The 21,445-nt window shown below is 30.9% G+C and overlaps 1 non-coding gene across 1 annotated transcript; it reads right to left on the bottom strand.

Moving 5' to 3' along the window:
* Nucleotides 1–20,447: 20,447 nt before the first annotated feature.
* Nucleotides 20,448–20,554, bottom strand: LOC113861616. The gene has a single exon (XR_003504273.1). It is a non-coding gene; the product is annotated as a small nucleolar RNA R71 (small nucleolar RNA).
* Between the last annotated feature and the right edge of the window lie 891 nt (nt 20,555–21,445).

Raw genomic sequence — 21,445 nt, 5'->3', positions numbered from 1 at the left:
AATCAGAATCAACCACTACATCAAAATTAAGAATTCAGAGAAATGCAGAATTTTAAATTGCAAAATGATACACAATATGAGAACTAACTAGCAAGTGTAGTAGGTAGTTGTAGCAAGTAATAAAATTTGGAAATCAATGTGAGTCCCAAGTATCGTCCTCAGGGATTAAGTCTATCAATTACCACTTCACAAATCAATAACTAGTTGAGCCAAATAAATTTGGAGTGTTTTGAATCATTTAACAAACAAGATCAATAAAGTACAAAAATATGAAAAATACAGCAAAATAAAGGTACGAATTTAGAAATGAAACGATATATAAATGAAGTTAGGATTGATTTCACCTTTTTATCAATTGCCAAACTGAAGTAGATCTGAACTCTAAGTTCCTTAATTGATTGATGATCAATTTCACTAGATTAATCAAAAGACAATTCCTTGCCTCATTGATCCTAATATCTAACTAAACTACCCTAATTCCTTAGGTGTAATTCAATCAAACATTGCATTAGGCATTAGAAATTAAGAGATCACAAGATCACAAATTCTTATCCCTAAGATATCCATAACCTTGACATTTAATTCATATTTGAGAAATAAACTCAATTTCCATTGATGAAGATTTCTCTAAGTTCAATTAAATGAAGGATTAGTTCACAATTGCATTAAGAACAGAATTAAACGTTCAATACAATTAAGATCTTAAAATCCAGATTCACAATCAATTTACAATATCAAAATCGGATCCATCAATCCATAACAAAAAGAAATCAGAACATGTTCCTAAAAGAAAAAGAGAAAGAAAGAGTAGGAGAAGAGGAGCAACAAAATTTCTTCATAAATCCAATTCCCAGCCTGATTCCTCAAGGTTCAGAGCTTGAAAGTCGCCTCCAATCTCCCTCTCTAACTCTCCTAAGGTGTAGAAGTGAAAAGAAAACAAAAAATGGTAAAAGACCCTTTTTCTAAGTTCCTAATTCCTATTTATAGAGCTCTTCTAATTCTTCGACTTGGCCCTTGAAATTCTGATAGTTAGTTGTTCCCAGGTGTTCTGGAATCTTCTAAAAGTGATATAGAAGCTCCAAAAATGTCCAGAATTGTTAGAAAGAAGAAGTTGCAAAGTTGCAGAAATTTGCGCCAAAATGCACAGTGGCTGGAGTGAAGGCACGCAGATGCGCGCCTTGGCTTCAAGTGATGTGCGTTTCAACTCTCTGTTGCGCTCCAAGGCTTCAAGTGATGTGCGTTTCAATGCACAACACTTCAATGAATGCTTCTTCTATGTGCTTAGCTTGGCGTTGCTACGCCATTTGCTATGCGTTTCCACTCTCTGTTGCGCCCCAAGACTTCAAGTGATGTGAGTTGCAACTCTCTGTTGCGTGCCAAGGCTTCAAGTGATATGCGTTTCAACGCAATGGCAATTATCCAGTTACAGTTGCTGGAGTGTTAACGCGCATCACTCAGAGTAGCCACGCAGACCCAGTGCTGTATTTTCTTCTTTCCACGTTCAAACGCCAATCACTTGGAGTTGTAACGCCCAACTCTTAGGATTTCTTCAAGCTTGATTCTTTGATTATTCTTCTTCAACTTCAGCTTCTAATCCTTCCTTTAAGCACTTTCAACAACTTTCTATCTTTTTGCATGAACTCCTACAAAATTCTAAACAATTTTTAATATTTCAACAAACAACAATTTATACTAATTAATTTATTTTTGTGATCTTTTCAAGTTTATTTTAGAACTATTTTCCTAATTATTAACCAAAAACTATGCTAGAAACATGGTAAAATATGGATTTATCACTACCCCAAACTTAGAATTTTGCTTGTCCTCAAGCAAATCAAATCAAACAAAAGGGAAAGGGATTAATCCAATTGACAAGAATTCAATCATCAAACTAATTTTTCAAAACTTCTAATTCCCAATTCTGTATCTTTCTGATTTCTCATCCAAATCAAGTTATTCATCCATTGATGAACATGATCATTACACTGTTTTAACCACTTAATCAACAAAAACATGCCATTTGAATTCATGTAATTCAGCAAAGTTTCATATGAGCAAAATTGAGAAACATGATTCACAACTCACAAGTAGTGTTTCCCTCATCACTCAGCAGTGTTTAGGCTTAATGTTTCCCTCATCCATAGGCTTGCAAATACTCTCAATCTCCTCTGCAAATATACAGCAAGTCACATATCAAGAGGACTTTTTCAGGTGACATTGAGATTAAAGGACAGGTAAGTGTTCAATCAATTAGGGAAACAATGTAGTTACTTCCAAACAGAAAAGATGCAATTCAAGTAGATGAATGTTTAAAACTTAATTTGAGGTTACCTCATCTTTCTCATTCATCCAAATCTGCACACAATTTATAGAATTTTTGCAGCATTTAAAGAACTATCATTGCATCAATTATACATCTTTTTTTTCAATTCTTTTCTATTTTTCACACTTTTTAACACTTTGCTTTTCATTTTTCTTTTCAAATAACTCAGAGCTTTGCTGCTGCCCACCCCAAACTTAGAACTTTGCTTGTCCTCAAGCAATGCAAAACAAGAAGCCACCCCAAACTTAGTTTAAAAAAAAAAAATCATCTTTAATTAAACTCAAATTGCCTCTTTCTAATTTGGATAGGACTATGGTTTTTCAGTAAGGCTTAAATTGAGGTTTTTCAAAGAAAAAGGTTAAATGCACAAGAGGGGTGAACTAGGATTCTCAACATAAAGGGAGGTTTATTTAGGCTAGCTAAGCATGATCAAAGAAGGCCTTCATCATATATGTGAGATCTGCAAATTACATATTCAATTAAGAAACAAAGCAAGTTCTAGAGGTGCAGCAACAAATGAGATTAAATTTCACACATAAAAAATGCTTAAGCATGAGGCTCAAATCTCACCAAGAAATTTTTAAGTGATAATGTCAATCAATTAAGCTCACAATCCACTTTTTTCAGAATTATGTGCACAAAATGTCAAGACTACCTCCTTTTGAAAATTACAAGTATAACAATCATGTGAGAATGGGAAAAACAACTTATGAAATTAAGAAAACAGAATTAACAGAAATGCAATCAAATACAGTGCATTCATAGAAGTCAGTTCATGATCTAATCTAATATTTTTATGTTTTTCTGGGAGTATTTTTAGTGATAATGAAGCTAAACTCATGAAATAAGAGGTACAAAATCCACCCCCCTTTCATGGCAGCTGTGCAAGTGTCAATATCCAATGTGCTTCAGTTCTGAGTTATAAGAGTATGGTCTACACAAAACATCACAATTTCCATCAATTAATTAGAAAAATAAGCCAAATAAAACTACAAAATTTTAAAGCAAATAAAATTGTAATTCATTACAACTAAAAAAGAACCAAACTATCTTTAACAACTCAAAAGTAACTAACTAAAAATTGCAGAAAATAAAAGTCCTAATTACTAGAATTATACAATACTAAATTTAAAGAAAACAGAAATAAAAAAAAATCCTAAGCTAATCTTCTGCATCTTCCTCTTTTGTACTGTCCTCCTCATCTTCATCTTCTTCATCCATTTCTGAAAAATTCCTGGAGGAATGTTGACGCAAGTGTTGAAGAGAGGGAGGTTGTTAAAGGTAGTAGTTCTCAAACACTGCGCATTCTCCACCTTAAATTCATACAGCTGCTCCTTGGTCATGTCCATTTTCTTTCCAAAATCAAAGAAGCCTTGGTGCCCAATTTCCTTCTTAACAGAAATTTGCAGAACTTTATTGATGTTCATAGCAGAAAAATCCACCTCTACACCCCTAACCATGATGTAGTGGTAAGGTAATTGCTCTCCCTTAGTCCTTACTCTCTTCTGAATTTTTTCCACAAATTCAGGATGATCACTTTTCAGCTAGCTCAAGGTTCCTATCATGAACTTTCTTCCTCCTCGGAATATTTGCCTTGAAATAGTTCTCATGAGCTTTGCTTTTAAATCTTGGATCATGATTAGGTATAGCCCTTGATAATGAGGCACCTGCAAATCTGCCTCTCTTTGATCTAAGATTTCCTCTAGGTGTGCTTGCCATATTTTAGCTAAAATCACAAATTAAGAATGGAAAGAATGAGTTTCAGGATTTGTCAAAATTGTAGCAAATATTTCAGCAAACTAAGCACTTTTTCTAACTCAAATTACAGAGAAAATGTTGTCCTAAGACTGTATGCATCATCAACAAATCATCAATCAAGTACAAATCATCAAATTTTAGCAATACAGAGTGCAAAATAGCATTCAGGTTCAACTCAAATTTTTAATCAATCATGTGCAATGTGGTAATGTAATGCACTATGATCAGGTCATATTACAATCAGATTTCAATGGTAAACATGTGAATCAGATTTCTCTCTTTAGCAGAGTGAATCTTCCTTCATCCAAATCAGATTTCAATTTCTCCTCCGCAACAGAATTATTTGCTCTTTTTTTAGTAGGTTTAGGACTCCCCATAACAACTCCACTTCTAGTCATTACAGTTTGGCATTGCTCCTTTGGATTGACAACTGTCGCTACAACGAGAAAACCCTGCACCATACACTTAGGCTATTTCAAACGGTCCAAAAATCAATCTCGATGCATAATCAGCATCCACATCACATTATACAAACATACACATATTTACACATATATTCTCATCATTATCACATCAAACTCATCACGCACTGACGTGCATATTCCAACATCCATCCATATTTATATACATACATACATACATATATATATATATATATATATATATATATATATATAATCAATATTACAAAATTCGAAGCGTTACAAAACCTCTCTAATTTCTTAGGTGAAATTTAATCAAATATTGCATTAAGTTCTACAAATTATAGGATTACTAGATTATGATACTTATTCCTAAGATCTCAATAACCTAGGCATATGATTTAGATCTGAGAAATAAACTCAATTTCCATTGATGAAGATTCCTCTAAGTTTAATTGAATGAAGGATTAGTTCACAACTGCATTTAGAACAAAATCACATACTTAATTCAATTAAAATCTTAAGGTTCAAATCCACAATTACATCACAATATCAAATCTGGATCCATGGATCCTTAACCAAAAAGGTTTAGAACAACATTACAATGGAAGAAGGAAAAGTAAGAGATAAAGAAGACAAGCAGCAGAAGAACATTTTACAAGACCCAATCTTCACCCTGATTCCTCTAGCAATGAAGCTTGAAAGTCGTTTCCTTTCTTTCTCTCACACTTTTTATTTCTTCTTTTCATCGCTTTGCTTTCTATTTTTCTTTTCAAATAACTCAGATCATCCTGCTGCCCTACCCTAAACTTAGAACTTTGCTTGTCCTCATGCAATGCCATACAAGATGCCACCCCAAACTTAGTTTTTAAAATTCATCTTTGATAAAATTCAAACTATCTTTTTCTAATTTGGATATGTCTCATGGTTTTCTAGCAAGGCTTATGTTGAAGTTTTACCAAAGGAAAGGTTAAAGGCTCAAAGGGGTGAACTAGGATTCTCAACATAAAGGTATGTTCATGTAGGCTAACTAAGTATGATCAAAGAAGGCCTCCATCATATATGCAAGATCTGTAAATTACATATTCAATCAAGAAATAATTCAAGTTCTAGAGGTGTAGCAAAATATGATATCAATTATCACTCAACAAAGAATGCATGAGGCTCAAGTCTCACCAAGGAATTTAAAGTGAAAATGTCAATCAATCAAGCTCACACTCCACTGTTTCAAACTATATGTATAACATGGCAAGACTACTACATTTTGAAAATTACAAGTATGATCATCATGTGAGAATGGAAAAAACAACTAAAAAAATTAAGAATTCACAGAATTGGAAATTAAATATAGGTTATTCACACAATGCAGCTCAATGTCTAAACTAATATTTTTGTGTTTTTCTTGAAAATTTTTTAGTGCATGTGAAGCTAAACTCATAAACAAGAGGTACATAATTTACCCCCCTTTCATGGCAGCTTGTGCAAGTGTCAAAATCCATGTACTTGGGTGTTATGTGATAGTGACATATTCTGCACAAAACACCAGAATTTCCATCAATTAATTAGAAAAATAGAGTAATTAAAATGTAGAAACATAAAACCAAATGAAAATTATACTTTATTACAACTTAAAAGTATTAAAATTGTTCTGAAAAACTGAGAATTAACTAACTAAAATTGCAAAAATTAAAATTCCTAGATGCTAAAAATTACACAAACTGAATTTTAAAGAAAAACAACAAAAACTAAATTCCTAATCTATTTTTCTGCATCTTCTTCATCTGAGTTCTCCTCCTCTTCTTCATTTTCTTCTTCACACTCATCACTTTCATCCACTTTAGCTTTTGGACAAGTGTTGAAGCAAGTGTTGAAAAGAGGGAGATTGTTGAATGTGGTGGCTCTAAGGAATTGGGCATTTTCCACCTCTAACTCATAGAGTTGTTCCTTTGTCATGCCTATCTTTTTACCAATGTTCATCATTATATTTTCCAGCAACAGAACTCCAACATTGTTGCTTTCATGTAAGGCATTCTGCTTCTCAGCCAAGGAGTCTTGTCTGTCCATAATTTTCTGCAATTGTGTCTTGAGTTTGAGAGGAGAATCCTTCTTTAACTTTGTAGGGACTGGTGAGGCAGTAGTGATTGGAGTAGTGGCATAGATCTCCTTCATCATAGCTGCTATAATGGGAGGAGTAGCCGTGATTTTCTCATGAAAATTTCCAAATTTACCCCTGCATCTTCACAAAGTAGAGTGATTAATCCTGTAAATCCTAAAGAATCTTTCTTTGTTTTCAGGATTGCCTTGATGTTGTTGTTGATCACTTCTCCCACATTGATGTAGAAGTCACTAACGATTGCAAAAATAAGCTCAGCTCTTTTGACAACAAGGGTAGAACTATGTATTACCGGCATGAATGAATTGAGTATGAAAATACTCCATACTTTGGCAAAAAGCAGCAGATTATTGGTCAAAATATTTTTGGGTGTAGGATGTTTCTAGCTTCATCCCTTGTACTCAGCTCCCATGTAGTTTGTGGTTTGCCAATTCTATGAAGGATTTCAGTGTAATCCTTATCCATATTTTTCCCAAAATTAGAAAAATCTTGCTGTCCTTCCTCCTTAACAACAATCTTCAACACCTTGTTGATATTTTTAGCACCACTACTTTTCCTCTAACAGCAGTGTGATTATAAGGCAAGTGATCTCCTTTGGACCCTTTTCCAGCTAATGTGGTGAAGATCTCCCAACCTCTCTTCTGAATTTGTTCAGAAAATTCAAGATGTTCTCCTTCTTGCAAGTCAAAATTTTAATCATGCACAATCTTCCTCCTCAAGATGTTGCCTTTGAAATAGTTCTCATGTGCTATGCTCCTAAACCTTGGGTCATGATCAGGAATAGTGCTTGAAGAAGAACCAGTTGCAAATCTGCCCCTCTTTGATCTTGGAGTTCCTCTTAGTGTGGTTGCCATAGTTCAACTGAAATTACAAGTGAGTATAAAAAGAAATGAGTTTCAGAACTTGATAGAATTGCAGAAAATATTGCAACAATTTCAACACTTTTTCTAGTTTAAAATATAGATGATATGTTATCTAAAAACTGTGTGCAATTTTAGCAACTTATCAACAAATACAAATCATTAAATTCAGCAATGTGTAGGTGCAAAATGAGTGTTCATGCTCAGCTCAACTCCTATTTCTCATGTGCAGTGTACTGATATACAGAGTAGTATAATTAACATGTGCATAATCAAAATTCAATGGTAAAAATGTGAAATTCAGAGTCAATCAGTGTAGTGCAAGAAATTAATAATCTAGAATAATATGCTCAAACAATTTCAACACCAAAAATCACATTAGTACTCATGAAATTCACTCTAAAAATCTTTTTTACACACTTGATTGATAAAAAATTATTTTAGAATAATGCAGAACATATTTTAAGCAATTTCCATCATCAAAATGCATGAATTTCATAATGACATTCTCAAAAATCAAGTTTTCTGTAAAAGCACAAATCACAACAACATGGTCATATGAAAATCCCTAATGTAGTGTCAATTTTCAATTAAAAATTACAATTTCAGCATGGAATTAACCCTATTAATCCTCAATTGCATATTCGAACCAACAATTTCACAGAATTTTCTCCTAATTTTTAGTTCCCAAATTTTCCCCAATTCATGCTCTGAAGAACCCTAATCAGAAAATTCAAAATTAGAGGAAGAATTATCTGGTATTGGAGTGCAGAAATGATGTAATCTTACTCACAGATGATGGTGTAGCAAATGATCAACAAGAATGAATAAAAAATGAACAAGAAAATCAAGATTGAAAATTTAGGGTTTTGAAATTTTAGGGTGAAGGTGTTGTGTTGTTACTTTGAAGGGTTTAAATAGCCATACCGAGTGAGTGAGCACTTTAAATAGGGAAAGTAGGCACGCTAAATTTTTTTTGATAAAATACAAGTATGCATGCTTACTTTATGCATGCAGAGTTATCACTTAAAATGAGATGTGCAAATCACGTGACTACTTTAAATGAGTGGAGTTGATACTTAAAAAGGTCTAATTGTGCGCGTAATCAGTCTCAACAACAAGAGTAGTAACAACCACGTCGTAATGGTTTCAAATAAAACTAGATTCCTCAAACAAGCATGCAATATAGGGAGTAAACCTAAGTCATCTCACAAAGACACAAATTCATTTTATTTCTAATTTTAAACATATAACAATAATTAATTTGGGGGTTTGTGATTTAACGAAGAATTAAGAACAAAAGTAATTCAAATGAAAGCGGATCAAGACAATGAAAACGAATCTAAAAAAAAAATTTGACAACAAATTTGAAAATGAATTTGAATTTAAAATTTGAAAACAAATCTAAAAAAAAATCTGAAAACAAATTTGAATTTAAAACTTGAAAATAAATCTAAAAAAAATAATTGAAAACAAAAATTAAAAAATGAAAATTTAAAGCAAAAATTAAAAATTAAAAATTAAAATAAAAATTAAAAACAAAAATTGAAATAAGAACAATTAAAACTAATACAAATTAAACCCACGAACCACAATAAAAAATAGTTTTTAATTAACTCTATTTTGAGAAATAATTTTTAAAATATTATTTATATAAAAAAGCTTATTTAAAAAATAAAAAATTAATATAATAAAAATTATATTTTCATTTATATTATAATTTATTTATTTTTTTATAAAAATATAATTTAATAATATACAATATAAAATAATAATTTTGTAAGTATAAATTTTTAATATTTAATATACATTATTAAATACACAATATAATAAATTAATTAATAAAATAATCTAAATCAATGTCATTCAAATTTGAATAATACTTTAAGTAACAATACAATTTTATTTTCAATTAACAGGTAATTTGAGACTTTCATTAAATTTTTGAGAATATATTTTTATATAATTTAATTAATATTTTTTTTAACCGTTGACAATGTATTTTTCCAAATTTTGTATATATAATAAATTTTTATTAAATATCATTAATAATAAATTTTATTATTTTTGCTTTTAATATTGTATAACCTATTAACCATCAATGTAAAGTTTTTATATACAATAAATTCTAATAATTTTTTTTAAATATAATTCAAAGATAATAAGTATAAATTATTTATAATTTTAATATATATAAAATATTATAATTAATTTTAATAAATTTTAATTTAATACAATTCATGATAAATTTATTTATATTTTCTAGTGAGATAACTTTCATTTAACTAACAATATATTGTATAAAAATAAACTAATTAACTAAACCTACCTCACTTTATTGACATGTTACTAAATGATTATTGTGCCTATCTCGATTAGTGGATTAAATGAGTTGCGTCATTATAATTTTAAAAATATTTTTTTTAATATGTTATTGATTTTTATAAATAAAAATAAATTTAGTTTTAATATTTTTTATTAAATTTAATTTTCATAAATTTTAATATTTTTTTAAAAGGTAATGCATTATCTAAAGTGATGGTGATGATATGTAAATGACAAGTTAAATGCATGCAACGTCATGATAGAATTTTTTTTAATTTTTAAATTTTTTTAAGATTAAAATAAAAAATAAAGGAAACAATAACAAATTTAGTTATATTTATTAAGATTAAAAACACATTGTATATTAAAAGAATATAAAAAAAACTAAGAAAAGAAAATTCATTAAATGGGATATAATATGAACGTAATAGCATCATTACATTCATAAAATACTCACTAATCACTGTGTTGTAGTATCTTTAATTGTAATTCATTTTGTGTATATACTTTGAAAAAAACAAATAGCTTAAACCCAACTCATCTCACTTTAATCGTAGGCTAAGGCTATATAAGGGAAAATAAACTAAAATTTGTGAAGTTGTAATTTTTAGTAGTAAAGTTAGCTTTAAATAATAACTTGAATTTATTTTAAAAATTATTAATTTTAACATGTTAGATCAATAAATATTCATTGTATTTAAAAAAATAAAAAAATGTAATAAAAATATCAGAGCATGTTTGTTTGCATTTTTTAAAAAAAATTATCTTTTTAAAATTAAAATTACATGTATTTTTTAGCTCTTGAAAACTGAACACTTCTTTAGATAATTTTTAATAATTATGTTTCAAAAGTGACGGACCCATTTCATTTTATATTTATCAAATAACTCTCTAAATTTATTCACCAAGTTAATAAACTTTAAAGTTCTAAACAAGTTACAAACTATCTTTATCAAATATAATTTAATTAAAATAAGTTAATGCTTATAAAAAAAAAAGTGAGGTAAGCTAATCTAATATGAGATTTTAGTAATTATTTTTATTCTAACATATCTATAAATCGGGTTAACTCACTAAATCATTTTGACAGGTTTATTAGTAACACAAGAAAACACCTTTTGACTTGGTCGTTTTCTTCATCCCAAATTGGCTTGTCCTTTTTTAACTCTCTCTTCATAGAACTCTTTGGTGGTAGGTGGATTCATGTTGTGTTGGCAAGCCGTACCCCTTGGTTTACTCTTTGTAGTGTCTTTTGACGTTTAGAAATAATTATGATAGGTGAAGGAATTGAAGGTTGTGAAGTAGCCTCTATCTTATCTTTAATATACTTCAATATTTATCTCTTCATTGACTATTAAGTTTGTTTTGGATTTGCACTAAGAGAAATGTCAATAAGATTTTTTTATATATATAGATTCTTATTAATTAAAATTTATTAAAAATTTGGAATTTTTCTTGTAATTTAATAATTTTTATACATATTGTTTAGTCTTTAATAAAATATATTTAAAAACTGTCTCTTGACGAATGTTTCCAGAAATTAGTGGACGCTGGATTTTGTGCATGTTTTTAGTGTTTGTGTTGTTCATTTTTTATTGGAAGTCGTCGAAGGTTGTAATAATTTTGTTTAGTTTCTAAAACTAACATAGTTGAGTTGCAAACGGTGATTCAGATGACACTCACGAACATTAGGGAAGAGGATTTCTGGAGGGAAGGAAAAGAGAAATTTTTTATTTTAAATAAATAAATTTAAAATTAATATTTTTAAAATATATATAATTTGATATATTAATATAATTTAATATATTAATTATATATTTTTATTATAAATAATATATAATTTTTAATTTAAAATTAAAAAAATTTCCTTAAAAAATTATTTTCTTTTAAAAATAATATTGAGTTTCAACTTTTCCAAATTTTAACATGAGACGATGAAATTTACATGTGAAATTTAATTTTTTATATCTGTAGTAGAGTCTTCATGAATCAAGTTTTAATCATTGCAAAAAATAAAATAAAAAATCATTTATTAATAAATAAAAATTGTCAAGTGTTAAAATAGCTTTTGTTAGTGCAACTTTTGTCTAAAAAAATTATTAATTTATAATTTAAAAATTTGTAAGAACGATATGATGAATTATATTCAAAATTAATTTTGTAAGTAAAAATATTAATATATTATGTACTACATAATTTGTGAGTATAAATTTTTCAAAGTTCATGCTAATAATTTAAAAAATATATATATTATACTAACTAAAAAGTTATCTTAACATTTGATAATTTTTTAGTGTTGATAAATGATAATTATTTTTAGTAAAATATATTTTTTTAACAAATCTTATTCTAATTAACAAATACAAAATGCTACGTCAGTGATTGACTAGTCAACCGAAAAACACATTACTGATCCGTTTATCGACGTATGATAAGTACTTGAACCCGTTTAAAGGTAGAGGTACCAAAGCAGGCACAAAAGAAAAATAAAAAGGTTGAATAAAGTGCTCGCTCTTTTGTGGAAATGTTGAATACCCAGTGATGTGGTGATGAGGCACTATTTTTCTTTTTTAATTTTAAATATATTTTTATGTAGATAAAAAACATAAATTTTTTAATTAAGTCACCACATTATATTATCATTTTTTCATTATGTAGATAAAAATTATATTTAATGATCTTTTATTAATATTCAAATTTTTTAATTCAATCATTAAATTGAATGTTATTATTAACTAGATATCAACTTTACAAAATTTTATGCAATTTAAGAAGCAGATAATACTTTATCAATCAATTTTATGGGACAATGATTTAAATAATATTAATTTGAAAAATATTTACCAAAATAAAGTAAAACAAAAAGTTATTTCCTGTTTGGGATACATTTTTGCTACGTAAGCACCTGTTTCGTATCAAAACCAGACGAAATCAATTTTTGATTTAATGGTTTCGCCCTAAATTTAGACGAAATGTATAGAATTTGAATTTTCTTTTTCTGCTCCGCGACATGTGGACCAATTACATAGTTTCGTCACTGAGTCAGAGGAAAAGGTGATTTTGTCTGAGTCAGGGACGAAATTACGTGATTGGGCCACGTGTCGGTGGAACGACGATCCCTACGCCCCTCTTCCCTTCTCCCCTCCGCTGTTTCAGTTACACAGTTCGTCCATTTTTTCCGTTCTGCAAGTAGGGTGGGTGCTTTTTTATCATTTGAGTGTGATTTGTTAGTGAGATTGGTAATCCATTGCAGAATCGTGTCCAGATCTGCTTTGTTTGCAGCGATTAAGGTGTTTTTGGAGTGAAAAGTTGAGGAAGTTGAGACTACACTGTTAACCATGAACGGAGAAGAAAGCTGCCGGAGGCCGCTGGAGAAATGCCGCCGTCGTCCGGATAACTTGCTGTTGTCACTGGGAACCCTCTATCGCCGGATATCGCCACCTCCGACGCCGAAAATATACCAAGTTTTTCTATTTTTAATATAATTTATTTTTACGTTTTTTTTTTGCTTGTTATAAATAAAAATATTGATAATGTAATAAAAAAATTTATTGTGACCAAAATTTTTATAGTAAAAATAATATTAAAAATAAAAATTTTATAACTAAATTTATTAAATTTTTAGTCTGAAAAAAATTTAAAGAAATATTTAGATTAAAAATGTAATTGAAATAATTTTGTTAATTTTATAACAATTAAATAATAACCATAATTTTGTAAAATTAAATATTTGTAGTAATATTTAGTATAAAAATTAAACTTACATGTAGAATTAAGGCAATAATTTGATGTGTAAATTTAAAAAAAACTAAAAATTAATTTAAAAAAATTAACTACAATAATAAATAGTTGAATAAAATTTAGAATAGAAAAATAGAAAATAATTGTAAATGATAATTAGAAAATAGTGTATAAAACTTATAACATAAATTTTGATTTTGATTTATATTACTATAAAATTATAGTAGACAATAATTTATATTAAAATTATAGTAGTAAATATTTGACTATATAAATAATTGCAACCCAAAAATAAAATTAATATTGGTTAATAATGATGAAATAATAAATTTAGTTATGTAATTTAAATTATTGGAGTGATATTAAATAGTTTTGAAAAAAGTTTTATTTATATAATTTAATTTATGATGAAAGAATAAAATAAGTTACTAATAATATAAGATTAAATTATTATTACAGTGTTACTTATGAAATGAGATAAAAAAAATAGTTATCCAAAATAAATATTTAGAGGGTTATAAAATAGTTGAGATAAATTATTTATAATTATGTAAATAAATTTAGGAAGAAAAAAATTTGAATGTTGAATAAAAAATTTGGAGTGATTGTAATTAGTTGAAATTATTGATAATTATATAATTTAATAAACGATAACCAATAAGAAATAGAAAACAAAGAACTTGTTAATTACTGTTGTTATTGTATGATGAATTTTAACGATTAAAGTTTTTAATTAATATAGTAATTTATTTTGATGTACTAAGTTAAAAAATTGTTAAATATAGGAGAAAATATTCATAAAATATATATTCATATTTTTGGACAAATTACCAATTTATTTAATTAAATTTTGAAAATTGGTTATGAACCATTGTATTTGATTTTATTTGTATTCCACTAAAAATATGTTATAAATAGATTTTATATTTGAATAATGTGATCAATTAGGAACATATTGTGGTATTATACGTTATGGTTATTATGAAATTTTTTTGTATAATTTATATACAAATTTAAAATGTTGACCATATTAATTTTTATAGATAATTGATATTTTGTGTATTTGAGTTGATAACATATTATTTGTAAGTCCTAAATAAAAATGGGTGAAAATGATCTAAACAATGAAACTAACACACACATATATAAATAAATTTTTTCGTAGATGGTATCATCTTCAGGACAGAATAGAATCATTCATCTTGGACCAGAGGATCCTTTATTATTGCGATTACAAAATATTCACGTGTCTGAACATATATGGGATGGTCGAGATCATCCTATTTTGAAGGTTAGGAAGAGCCAATTTATTCCAGCTGGTTTGGATGGTGTTCCAGAGGAGATCCTTCCACATTTAAAGCTTGCAGGATTTACTGGCATTGCTCACGTATGTTAGTTCCCATTAGACCTCCCGTTGATCACTACATTAGTAGAGAGATAGAGGCCAGAGACACACACTTTTCACTTACCTCCAGGCGAGTGTACAATCACTTTGCAGGATATATCAATATTGTTAGGTTTACGCATTGATGGAAGACCTGTGATAGCACCTATTGGAGATAATTATGCTGATATTGTTGAGGAGAGCCTAGGGATTAGACCATCACGTGCATATTTTGTTGGTAGATTCTTGAAGACGAGTTGGCTAGACCAACATTTTACCTATGTGGCGATGCATACACAGAATCCTTTACAGATCACCCGATTTGTTAGGGTTTATATGTTGCGGTTGATTGGGGGTTTTATGTTGAGTGATCACTCCAGCGGTAGAGTCTCTGTGAGGTACTTACCTTTACTAGAGGATTTTGCTGTCATTGGTGAATATAGCTGGGAGTCTGCAGTTTTGGAATTTTTGTATAGGGAGCTGTGTATGGCCACCAACATTGATCGGCATGGTTTAGTCGGAATGGCTGCATTACTTGTCATGTAGGCATGGGATAGGTTTCCAGTTCTAGCTCCTGGTAACCCCCCTCACACACGAGTCTATCTTCCATATGCTATCAGGTAATATGGAACATGTATTTGTTATATACTGATTGGATCATAACAAATATATTAACATTATGCTTAATTTTGTTTGCAGGTGGTTGGCAAACCAAAGGAATAGAAAAGGGAGGAAGGACATATCTTATTATAGATATAAATTTGACATGCTTAGTCATGAAGAGGTAAATCTATTATAGATAATTAGACATATCTTATAGTCATATTAGTCATATTTAAAGCTTGTTATCATATTACCTTAATATCTGATATATTTTATGCAGATAATTTGGCAACCATATTCGATTGATTTGATTAATGCATTACCACCTATATGTCGTGAGGGAATGGATTTGTGGAGGGCTGTAGTGCCTCTGGTATGTTTTCAAGTGTGTGAGTGGCACCAACCAGATCGAGTAATGCGACAATTTGGTATGGTTCAACATATACCTCGTGCCCCATACCAGCCAGATGCACTACATGACTTGACACTGCGAGGGAAGACAACAGAGAATTGGCAAGAGAAGCTGAGGGATGTATTGGACATTTGGGAGAGAAGGAGAGATTAGGTCATGACTAATGACCCCCAGATTGGTCAACTGAGTTCTAACTCTGAATATATGAGGTGGTATAGAGCTCACACTAAACGTTGGATGACAAGAGACGCAACTGTCTCATCATTACTTGTAAGTGTACATGACTTTTGTCAATTTCACTCATTGTATTGATGTTGTTAACATACATATATATCATATTGTAGGGTGATGGTCTTGAGAGAGCCCACTACTTGATGACTGATGGTCATGATTCTTTCAGCTTTGACGAGATGCGAGACTTGTCTCAATCTATGCTAGTTTTGAAGAATGATTTGAACCACATTATGGAACCTATTTCTTCATTTGAGCCTCTGATCCAGAGTGGCAATACTAAGGACCCAGTAATAGATGTCAGTCTTCCTAGGGTTAGTAAGGAAGGTCGCAGATTACAGCGTAGACGCACAGAAGTACAAGTGACAGACTGGTCTCTTCCACCCATACCTGAGCGTCCTGATGGAGTTTTCTACGTTCCCTCGCAATTTCCTTTCCACACACAGCCTGTTACTGCAACTACATATTTCCACTCATCTCAGGCCACCCAACATCCACTGACCCCTCCATCACCATTCATCAGTACAGAGTGTTATATCCCATGCCCATCACCATTCATTACTCTGGCTCCATATGATGCAGGTATCCTAACACCACCAGCACCAGTTGTTGCGGTTGATAGTGGGACCTCATATGATACCTCATACAATCATGGAATAGATTTGAATGCTGACTTTGAAGCAATCTTAGATGTTCAACCTCCAGAGGTGCATCGTAACCCACATCGTGAAGCGAGAGATAGGCCTAGGGAGTGCATCTTGACCCCACATCAACCCGACTAGCCGCACGAAGATAGATATTGACATCTTTTAGGCAGTAGTGATACATATCTATGATGTAATATATGAGATTTTGCCGTGATTCCATCTTGTATAGCTTTATGTGATGTTTCATGAACATATTTGAACATGATTTACATATTGAATCTATATGAGTTATATTGCTATATCATATTTGCTAAATAAGTTTTAATTCTAAGAAAATGTTGAAAACACCAAATAACATAAAATGATATGTTTACATAATATCCTTCAGTCAATCCTATCATTAGCTTGTGTAGAAGTACATTGACGTACATTATGACCAATTTGACGACAATTACTACATCTGTGTCTACTTTGTGACTCAACCCAATCCATTTTATTCTTAATTTAAGTTGATTTTGGTCTTCCCTTTCCTCTGATTCTCGTCTCATCAGGCACTAGCTTTGACTCATTGTTTTGGAGAACATTCCCATCATTTCCCAAAGGGAACCACTGTGATAAATATGCATTGACAATATTTTGTACCAAGTAAACATCATCAACATATTGCCAAAAGTCAATACTTATTGATGCACATGCAGCAATCACATGTGAGCATGGAAATCGATATGCCTAAAATCTTCCACATTCACAGTATCTGGTACACAGAATAACAGTCCATTTGTTACCACCCCTTTGCGTGATAGGATTAAAGGCCTCTTCAACCTCAAACTTTGTTCTAGCTATATCATATCGTCTCACTTGATGGGAAGATGCTTCCTCTTGATTTTTTTTTTTGCATTTTTACCATCATTTAAGAACAAAACCTCTTACCAACATTAAGGTCGTTCATTGCGTCCTCTCCACGCTTCACAAAATATTCAACCATTCGTTTGTATGTTGATGAATTCATATTTTTACTGATATTTTAGCATAATTCTCACACATTTGATAAGAAAAATATATGAAGAAAGCAGAAAAACTCAGAAAAAAAGAAGAAGGAATTGAAGTTTATTTACATTTGTAGTTATTTTAGCAATTGTAGAAATTTTGCTTAGAAATTAAGTTTTTAATCTTGTTTTTGAAGGAATAAATTGAGCAAGGATCATGGAAATGGAGGCTTGATGACAAGGAAGAAGAAAGAAGCAAGTCTGGACTCCAAAAACACAAGACCAAGAAAGTGCAGACTTGGTATGATCACTATTGTCAGTAAAAGTAACCACTTCAGAGTTCAAAGAAGAAGAAAGCTTGGGCGTTATCACTTCTGCTAGGAAAGGTGAGAGATCTTGTGAAGTCTCAGACTCAACATGCTGGGCGTTATCACTCTTATTAGTAAAAGTAAGCGTTCCAGAGAGGCAAATATTAGGAAAAGCTCTGTGTAACCACTATTAGCAGCAAAAGTGAACGTTCTAGAGAGCCTTCATTTTGGCGAGTTGCGCGTAATCACTTTTTCTCATAAGAGTGATCACACGCAACCACTTGACCTCTGTGTTGTCACTTTTATCAGCAAGAGTGATAGTTCTAGAGAGCGGCCAATATTAGGAAAGTTGCGCGTGGACACTTTTTCTCATAAAAGTGTTAACACGCAACAATAAACCTTCTGCATAGTTACTATTTTTCATAAAAGTGATGACGCGCAAATCTGAAAAAATTTATAAATACCAGAAACGTTCCGGAAAGCAAAAATTTTTGTTCATTTTCAGTTCTATTAGTTAGGTTCTTGTTAGAGGAAGTGAGAGAGAGGAGTGGGAATTCGAATCTTGGAGCTTCACGAAGAGGAATTGGAGTGGAGCAAGCTTCCATGGCGATTCTGATGTTCTTCTTCTCTTCTTCTCTTTCTTTTCTTTTCTCTGCTGCCATGGCTGTTTAATTCATTCATAGTTAGGGATTGTAGATCTGAAACGAACATGTTGAATTGATTTTGGATTTGAATTTCAAGCTTTGGAATAGATTGAGTGATTGATTCTGCATTTTACGTAGTAATTGAATGGAAATTTGATTAACTAAATACAGAGGAACTCTTGTCAAAGGAAATAGAATTTGTTCTTCAGATCTGAACCAATCACCGAGATTATAGTTTTCTTAGGGATAAGGAACTTTGATCTTGCAATCTTCTGGTTTCTTACACTTAAAGCAATATTGAATTGAATCAGATCTAAGGAATTAGAATGGTTTAATTGAATGTTAGGTTCACTGAATTAAGGAATTAACCTCTGAACAATAGAACGTGAAACTAATTGTCTTTCTTTCCAAATGCTTGCTAGTTCAGAACTTTATTGATTAAACATTGGAGTTTTGGTGAAGCAATTCCCTAGCTATGGTTTTTCTCTCTGTTATCACATAATTGTTTGTTCATTATTCTGTTTCTGCAAGTTGTTTTACTTTTAATTGTTCTGATTTGCTATTATTACATGTTACTACTCTCCTTCCAATTTCGAAAAAGCTCAAATGGTTATAATTCTATGAAGTGGTACTTGAAACCTAAATTCTCTGTGGAGACGATATTTGGATCTTAAATTTACCCATTACTTGTTGCAATCCTAGTGCACTTGCTAGTGTTAGATTGCGAACAACAAGTTTTTGGCGCCGTTGCTGGGGAATTTTACATTTCAATATCATTAGTAGTAGAAAAGTAGCTAGATTGAGCATTTATTTTGTTGTTTTACTTTCAAATTTCTTTTCTGCACCTTGTGTATTATTCTGCATAGTATTGTTGTCTGCTGCATAGAGTCTTTACGTCCTTTTGTATTATTTGCATAGTTTCTATTTTCATTGTTCTGCACAATCGTAATTTCCATTCTGCATATTTTTACATGATTTTACAATTCTGCAATTGCTAGATTTAAGTTTCTATATGTTTTATTGATAGATTTTGAATGATTTTTGTTGTGTATTTCTGAATACTGATTGTAGTCTATTTTTGTTTCATTGTAATTTGTATATGCATGGTAAAAACAAGAATAAATCAATTCTGGTCTTCGATCCTGACATAGACATAACTTTGAGAAGATTGAGAAAAGACTCTAGAGCAGAAAAAGTCATAGGAAATGATAGTGAATTAGAAGTTGTCCATTCTTCAGAAATTCAGAGTAATCCTAGAGTGAAAAGAACACCTACACCTTTGAGACAACCAAATCTAGCAATAGAAATGGCAGAGCAGAATAGAATTAGAACATTAGGAGACTATGCTATTCCTAACATGCAAGGTTTTAACTCTTCTATAATTAAGCCAACTATTCAAGCCAACCATTTTGAGATTAAACCTGCCCTACTACACTTAGTCCAACAGGATCAGTTTTCTGGTGGAAATTTTGATGATCCTAACCTATATATTTCAAATTTTCTACAGCTTTGTGACACCATAAGAATGAATGGAGTTAGTGAAGAAGCTATCAGATTGAGACTATTTCCTTTTTCCTTGAGAGATAGAGCAAAATGCTGGTTACAAGCTCAACCACAAGGAAGCATTACAACTTGGACAGAACTTGTGAATAAGTTTCTAACTAAGTACTTCCCTCCATCCAAAGTTGCTAAGCTGAGAGGAGAAATTACATCCTTTGTACAGCAAGAAGGAGAATCATTGTATGAAGCTTGGGAAAGATACAAAGAATTGCTTAGAAGGTGTCCACATCATTGTATTCCAGATTGGATGCAATTGGAAACTTTTTATAATGGGATGAATGCAGCAACAAGAACAATGGTTGATGCTGCTGCTGGAGGTTCATTAAATACAAAGTCCTTGGAAGAAGCTCAAAGAATTATTAAGATGATGGCATCTTCAATGTATCAGAATTCAAATTCAAGGAATCAAGGAATAAATTCTGGTCATGAAGCTAAGGTTTTGGAGACTTTTCTTGCACAGAATCAGTTACAAAATCAAATGTTTTCAGAACAATTAGCTGCCTTAACTCAATAAATCAGCAACCTTCAAACAGAGAATATGCCTACGAGTCAGCTAAGCTGTGATTTTTGTGGAGGAAACCATGTAAATGGTGCATGTGAGGCATCTACAAGTGAATCCCAGGAACAAGTGAATTATATGAATAATTTTCAGAGACAACAGCCATCATATCCCCCTGAATTTCAATTTTCGAATAACAGAACTCAGCAGTATTCTAATTGGAATAATCAATATTCTGCTGCAAAGAACTCTAACTCCAATTTACCTTTTTCTAATGTAGGTCCAGCAACATAACAGCCTTATTTCCAGAGGAATCCATCCACTTAACCTTAAGGAACTCAGAAATTTTCCAAGCCTATGAATGAGAGGTTGACTGAGATGGAAGAAACCATGTTGCAATTCATGAAGGTGACCCAAACAAGCTTCAAGAACCAAGAAGCTTCTATAAAGAAACTGGAAACACAAATCAGACAATTAGCTGAACAACTATCCAGCAGGGATGAAGGAAGATTTCCAAGCAATACAGTAATCAATCCTAAGGAGCAATGTCAAGCCATAACTACAAGGAGTGAAGCTGTAGTTGCAAGTCCTAAATCTGCAAAAAAGAAAGTCAATGATGCAGCAGAGAG

Source organism: Abrus precatorius, unplaced genomic scaffold, assembly GCF_003935025.1.
Source record: "Abrus precatorius isolate BTA unplaced genomic scaffold, Abrus_2018 Scaffold1, whole genome shotgun sequence".
Lineage (NCBI taxonomy): Eukaryota > Viridiplantae > Streptophyta > Magnoliopsida > Fabales > Fabaceae > Abrus > Abrus precatorius.
The sequence above is the reverse complement of the archived record's forward strand: the minus strand, read 5'-3'. Positions and strand labels throughout refer to the sequence as shown.